This window comes from Heteronotia binoei, chromosome 21 (genome assembly GCF_032191835.1).
Source record: "Heteronotia binoei isolate CCM8104 ecotype False Entrance Well chromosome 21, APGP_CSIRO_Hbin_v1, whole genome shotgun sequence".
In the NCBI taxonomy this organism is placed as follows: domain Eukaryota; kingdom Metazoa; phylum Chordata; class Lepidosauria; order Squamata; family Gekkonidae; genus Heteronotia; species Heteronotia binoei.
The window spans coordinates 134,700,546-134,708,423 of record NC_083243.1 but is presented as its reverse complement, the minus strand read 5'-3'; positions in this window follow the sequence as shown (position 1 = coordinate 134,708,423).

The window sequence follows — 7,878 nt, the reverse complement described above, 5'->3', positions numbered from 1 at the left end:
GTTTTCTTGACCTTGCTAACTAAGATTGCAATTCTTTTCTGGAAGTTAGCTCCACTGAATAAAATGAGAATTACTTCCAAGTAGACCAATTTAGAAATAATTCTTAACCAGAGATGTCAGATAATGTACCTGCTGCCTTATGCATGCAAAACATGTGCTCAGCCACGAAGATTTCCATGTATTACAAGGACATCTTTGATTGCTCAACCCCTTGCTCTTATACCTGGGCTCCTGCTGGCTGCATTGCCATGTGGAGGTCTGCTGGACTCAACAAAGACTCCAAAGTAATGGGAAGCTTCTGAGTTAAACAGCCCACCTTAGAATAAGATCAGCTAGGATCAGTGTTCCCTCTAAGCTGAGGTAATGTGAGCTAGCTTACAGTTTTTTAGCCTCCAGCTCACACATTTTTGTCAACTCAGGAAAAATGGCTCCAGAACACACTAATTTATGCAGTAACTCACAACTTTAATGCCAGTAGCTCACAAAGTAGAATTTTTGCTCACAAGACTCTGCAGCTTAGAGGGAACATTGGCTAGGATATGTACAGAGTGAAGGACAGAGGAATTTTGTGTTTACACTTTTCTTTTGGATCCCTTGCTCAATCTGTTGCTGAGCTGAGAGTATGCATGTGGACATTCTGACAAATATTTTATAATTTTTAATGCTGCTAGAGGTTCTCTGTACCACATAGGCCTCCACCATTCAGACAGACTATTTAAAATGGGCACCAGGAGAAAGGATGGTAGTCAATCAGCTGGCAAGCTGCAATTGGTGGTGCCCAAGTACTGTAAGCAGTTCTTATGGTAATCAAATCTTGAGCAACTGAAGACACTGGACTTAGAACAGCAACACAGAGAAGCTGGAAACTCTGGTCCTCTCAGTGGGTAATTCCCACAAAGGCCAGGGGGCGGCAGTAAAAAACCCTCCAGAGTAGCATATGCCAAACAGAGATGGGGATGGCCAGCAGTGACCAGATGCTTCAGAGGGTAAGATGGAAAAGGGTCCATGAGTCAGTTCTACCACAGTCCAACAGCCAATAATCATCATTAGTGCTGACTGGGTCAAAACCAAGGGGCCCCTGCAATATTGCCTATACCTCTGGGGCTCATTTCAGCTTCTTGCTGGCCCCTAGTGGCAACCCACTAGGAACACTCAAGGGTCATTTTGTAGAAAAAGAAGGGATGGAGTTTATTAGCACAACTCATTTGCATATGCCACACACCCCTGATATCACTGGAATGTGTACTAAATTATATCATCTCAGTATCTAACTTCAAAGGTTTCTTGAATTATAATTGTCATAATAAAACCTTACTCCCATCATACTTTTTAAACTACTCTCTCCTGAATGGTCACAGTGGCATGATGAAGATTTCCATCTGTCTGCTTTATATGTTTTGGTTATTTTCCTAGTTTTTGTGGGGGGGGTGGGATTAGAAAGTTTGTCAGCCCTTACTGTCTGAAAGAGCTCATTATATGTGTGACTGGAAAGTGTGACTGGAAAGTTAGGAGAGCAGGAGGCTTCCCCTCTTTCTGGGAGGCTATTCCAGGGGCAGCCACTGAAAGTGCCTGAGCAGTGGTCCATGGAAGAACATGGAAGGCAATGGGAGACTGATATTAGACCTTGCTGGGAAGATCAGAGCTGCCACAAAGGAATATGCTGAGGAAGAGAGGGAAAAAAGGAAAATAATATCCCAGTACACTAAAAGCTGGTATAGGTAACCATCTCTGGACACAAACATGGCAACACTGCTTATGAGAAAATCTGCCTTGTTTAACCCAACACTATGGATTCATATGACAGGTCTGCATTTGCTGACACATTTATTTTGTGATCTTTCAAAAGATGTTTTACTTCTTTATGATCAACAAAAGAGTGTTATTCTTCCAACAGTCAAATGATATATTCTTTCAGAAGGCATTCAGACTTCCAGTATGGGTTACAGATAGAAGTACTTTTACACAATAATAATTTTAGCCACCAGATGGCTCACACCCAATATTATTTTTTACTTAAACAGAATGTAATATGCTATTCATAAGTAGCTCAGCCAAAGCTGAAAATAAAGAGGTCTCCCTAGTAATCAGAGAAAGAATATGTGACTGTTCTTCAAAATCACCAAGTCAGTCTCAGAGTGTCTCAGTCTAGAATACACACAGGTGCACAAGAGGTCTAGTGATGAATTAACAGACAGTTCCTAACTCTGGAGCTCACAGCTGTAGCCTGTATCTGACACCATCCCCAAGACGATGAAAAAGTTTAACTGAGTGCCAAAATACATAATACAGATCTGTCATCATTGTTAGCACTGGTGGTATGGGAGCCTTTGGATGGGGCCTTGGTACTGAGGAAAACAGGGCTCTAACCCTTTCCTCATGTTCTGTTTTCCTGACAGAAATTATTGCCTAGAACTGCTATTGGCCACTGTACAGAAGTAGACAATAAACAAAATTTTACCTGTTACAATTTATAGTTAGTGAGATAAAAATATTGATAGGACTGTGTAATCAAAACAAACTAATCATCCCTTGATTATTCAACACTTGATGTTTCGAATATTAATATGCAATTTTACTCAGTTGAAAAGCATCATTAACAAGAACAGAGAACATTAATACCTTTCAGTGCAATCTGAAGCAGAGTTATATTCTAATAGCAAAGTTGGCCACCTCTTAAATCTGGTGATTGCCTCTCAACTTACTCTAGGGGATAATCCCAAAATTGGTGAAAATTTTGTAGAGAAATGGTTTCGCTTTTTAGATTTTATAAACAACAATACATCTAAAAAATGCATAATGCCAAAAAAATACCTAAACTTTGTCCTTTACTGAATTTGAGCTGTATGAACTGGGTCAATCGCTAATAGGGTGCGCAATTGCTTACATATGATATTTTCTTTTTATTCTTTTATTTTTATTGTTATCATTTTTTAATTTATTGATTTCTCTTTTTCATTCATTTCTTCATAAAAATGTTTGGGTGTATCAACTTCAAAGAAATATGTATAAGCAAGTATGTATAAGACAGTGTCTTATGTTTGCATTAGAAATGTTGTTGGTTGTTTCTCATAAAATAAAAAAAATTAAGTTTAAAAAAAAAATCTGGTGACTGGAGCTGTGAAGGGGGAATATCTCTCTCTCTACAAACCTGAAAAGGGCCCCAGATTTGCAGAAAAATGTGGAATCTAAAAAATAAATTGACTGGTTTAAAAAAGCAGAAAATTATAAAAGGAGCCCCTATAAGCTTTAAGCAACGGATTCCCTCCGTGGCTGTTGCCAGGCAACCACACTATTCCAGGCTTCAGTATCTGTGAATAAAAAGGCAGGGGGAAGGGGCAGGGCTCTTTCAGTTCTATTTTGTCCTTTGTCTGATCCACAGGGGCCAGACCTGACTACGGCTGCCAGCTCCAGGTTGGGGAATTCCTGAAGACTGTGTGGTGAAGTCTGAGGAAGGCAGGGTTTGGGGAGGGGAGAGGCCTTAGCCTGGTATAATGCAACAGAGTCCACCCTCCAAAGCAGCCCAATAGACAGGAACAGAGTGGAACACTCCATTTTCTCCAGGGAAACAGATGTTTGGAGTCCAGTTGTAATTCTGGGGGAATCTCCGGGTATAGGGTTGCCAGGCTCCATCTTCTCCCCAGCAGGGGAGATTTGGGGGACTTCTGGGAGGGGGCAGGGCCATTCTCAATGCCATGACATCATGCAGAGTGACATCATTGTGCTGGAGACACAATGCAACGCACCCACATCCCCACCACTTTCTTTCCCTTTAAATGTGTTTTGTCTTGCAATCCGGTCCCTGAATTCACAACACAGCGCGTGTGTGCATGCACAGAGGTGACCAGTGGGAGACCGCAGATCACCGGATGTAAGGACGTAAATACCCTCCGCCTATGAAGATCTGTGGCGGGAAGTTAACTGGCCAGGATTAGACCTGGCCAGGTAAGAGGGTTGTTCCGGGCGATGTATATAATCAGGGACCCGGCCTTGCCATGTTCTCTTTTGTGATGTACTCGCCAATAAAGCATGTTGCCTTCTACAAGTCTAGTAACTCAGAACATTACAAAATGGTTGGGGGGAAAGGGGGCACCCTGAGTGCCTGGTCTGAAAACTGTGAATTTGCCGCTTGCAGAGCAGGCATGCATTGGCCCCTGCTAGAAAAGAGAGGGTGCCACACGCTCCTGACCTCCAAGCTGCAAAATTGCAGCTTGCAGGACAAGAGCAGGTGCGCCTGCTCAGAAAGAGTGGGTGACATTCATGCCTGCCTTCCAGGCAGCAAAATTGCAGCTTGCAGGGCATTGTAGGCTCAATGGTCACAAAGGACTATTGGGGATGGGGCTTCCCCTTGCTGGCCAACTGGCTGGCATCTGGATGAGTCCCCCAAAACAGTGAATCCCTGCCCCCACCTAGGGACTGGCATCCTTATCCAGGTGCCACATGGAGGTTGGCAACCCTAGACCTGGCAGATGCTCTAATGGCTTGATACCACTTGACTTGCATGACTCAACTAGGTTTGGCTGTTTGCTACTGTTCAACAGCAGCTGTCCTATGAATGCTAGAGTGGTATAGCACTTAGAGCTTCAGAGTAGAGTCTGTGAGACCCAGGTTCAAATCCCTGTCTTGCTGTGGAAGCTGGATTTTGGACCAATCACACACTTGCATCTTAGCCTACCTCCAGGGTTGTTTGGCAGATAAAAAGAAGGAGAGGTGAATAATATAAGCTGCTTTGGTCCCCACTGTGAAGAAAAACCATAGTTTTCCTAAGTAGAAGCTGCCAGGGGGGTAGGGAGAGAAAGCTGAAGACAGAGGGGCAGATGAAGGAAGGTTGACTGTTGAGTGGGAAGGAAATAGTGCCTGCAATCCTAGGCTGGGAAACTCCGGAAGATTTGAGGGGTGGAGCATGGGGAGGGTGGGAAGAGGGGATGGACCTCAGAAGGGTATAATGTCATAGAGTCCACCTTCCAAAGCATCCATTTCCTCCAGGGGAACTAGCATTGCCAAACTTCAGGTGAGGGCTGAAGATCACCTGGAATTACAACTGCTCTTCAGATAACAGAGATCAGTTCCCCTGGAGAAAATGGCCACATAGATTCTATTGCAAAATACCCTGCCCTCCCAAAGCTCCTCCCCCAAATCTCCAGGAACTCAGACCTGTCAATCCTAAGGAGAACTGATCTTTGGGAGATCCATTGTGATTCCTGCATGGCTCAGTAGGAAGGCACTGGGATAGTGCACCCAGTCTCCTGGTTCCATCCCACATGGGGAGAAGTAAGAGGCAGGCAGGCAGCCTGGAGCTGACATTGTTCCCCTGCAACCACAAAACGAAGAATGGGACAACCTGAAGATCTAACATATTGTGACACTCCACAACCTCACTTCCCCTTTGTACCCATGGCAGTGGCACCCTTGCTTCCATCCTTGGCCCCTTTACCTGCAACTTTAAGCTGCATGGCCCATTAGGTGCCAGTAGTTCTGTGGGGGAGCGGGGGAACTGGAGAACACCCCTTCCATGCCAGAGCAGGCATATCCTCTCAGACCACTCACCAGTCCATCATAAGTTGCATACAGCAGCCAGCAGTGTGTGTTGTAGGAAGACAGTGAGGACTGGGGACCCATAACTGGGGTCAGCCTTCAAGGTGCCGCTGACTCCAGCTATGTTTTGCATAGTCTGAACAACACAGAAGTTCAATGGCTTCAGAAAGACCAACAATAACTATCCCAGCATGAGCATCCCCGAGTCAGAGCCCACCCTCTTAGACATGTAAATGGGCAGCCCTAAGAGTGTTGAGAGTGAAGGACTTCGTGCTGTCTCTAAGCCTCAGACTTCAGAGGAAGACTACCAAGAGAGTCAGAGAGATAGATAGGCTAAAACACATAACATCCTTTTCTCTCTGATGCTATCCCTTTGATGTGTAGATTGTTGCACTTAGGCAAACTTCCTTCTGGTCTTACACTTTGCCAGACTTCTCCATCTTGACAGCATGAGAGCAGGATCTGCCTCCTGTAACTTCATCCAATTTAGCTAGTTGGATTGGATTAGAAACCTACTTCTACTCTATCCTGTCTAGAATAGAGTTCTTAATAATAAAGGACTCATATTAGTTTGCAACTATAAAGAGGCTCCATGTAACATACAAGCTCCAGATGGGCTCTGCTTTGTTGAGAGTCTTGAGCACTCTACTAACTACCAAATAATCTAACAAAGGGGACATTGCAGATGGTGGGGCAAGAAGAGACTTGGAGTTCATCTCATCTAGTCACAAACAAATAGACAGGAACAGAGTGGAACACTCCAGACTTTATTGAACAGCAAATCATGAAGTGGTCTGAGACTGTAATGCCAGCTCCCTCTGTCCAGTATTGAAACTGTACCTTTACAAGGTGCCCCCAGGGTCCATGAGGAAACAGGCTGGGCTGTCCCTAGTACAGTAGGCTTGTAAGGTGGACCTGCTGGTCAGAAAGCTGCCCAAGGCAGGATGCTCCAGGAGCTGTGGTTGGGCAAAGTGGCAGGGACTGCATTGGTCATGCTCCCAAGTCTCCCTGCTGAATCACCACCTGCAAAGATGCTAAACAGAAACATGTGCAGCAAAGACTAATGGTTCAGATCCCATGCAGGCCACAGCCATGCCTGTGTTGCACTGCTAGAGTTTGCAGTTGCACTCCCTTACAGAAGGCTATTTGCCAGGAATCCCGCCCCCCCACAAGTGCATGCTATAGCCATTCAAATGACTGATCCCATAACAGGTGCTCTCCAACTACAACTGCTCCAACCACTACTATTGCATAAGCTCCAATTCTGCAAGGCAATGAATCCCATGGGTGCTTGGCCAGCTGGTCAACAGCATAGTGGAGTAATTGCCAGGCACTCCTAACCACAGCTGACCACAGTGCACTGTTCCCTAGCTGAGGGGAGGGGTACCCTGGCAAGGGACTGTGCTAACAGTCCAGTTCAGGGCAGCAAGCATCCCTGTCTCCACTCACTATCATTGGCAGCTCTCCTGGGTTTACACCCAATGCTATGCACTCTGTGACAAGATCCTGTGCTGTGCCCCCTACGTACTAAACTTTGAGGCATCTGGACCAGAGTTTGTGTAGTGCTGGAGAGGGGTTTGGGCTTGGAGGCTTGGGAGCAGGGCTGGCCCTGCCATTAGGCAAACTAGGCAATTGCCTAGGGTGGCAGCCTTCTGGAGGTGCCATATTGGACACCCCCTTGTGACTCGGTGACATTGTCAGAGTAGGGAGGGGGTGCCAGAAGTTAGCCTTGCCTAGGGTGCCGGGCAGATTTGGCTGCTGCTGGGAGGGAAGTGATTGGTTGTGGATGTAATCCATATCCTGTGCTCCATTGGGGCTTGTGGGTGGAGCTACAATTGTGGAGGGCCATTTGGCCTTTTTTTCGCTGCATGGCCACCTATGGACTATGGCCATTCAGCAGTTTTTTCTCCAGGCCAGTTTGGCAAGGGATCCTGGAGGTTTTTGCCATATTCTAGGCATGGAGGAGATGTGTGTGGGGGAAGGTATTTGTGAAGTTCCTGCACTTTGCAGGGGGTTGGACTAGATGACCCTAGGGGTCCCTTACAACTCTATAATTCTATGACTATACTGTGGATTTTGATGGCATAACTTTTTGTGAGTATTCCTAGCATGAGACAGCTTAGGGAGCCAACTGTTGCCACACCCCTGGCCCATCTCTTCCCAGACTGCTTTAGGGGCTTTATGCTAGCAATCTGCTGACCAGATTGCTAGCTAGGGGCTGCACAGGAACTAGTGTGGTGGTGTCAAGGTGCTGTGCTGGTGCAACTCTGGCTTACATTGGCATGTCTTGGGGATATGCTGACATGGCACCTAGTTGGCTCCCTGAGTGATCCCTCCCACTTAGGA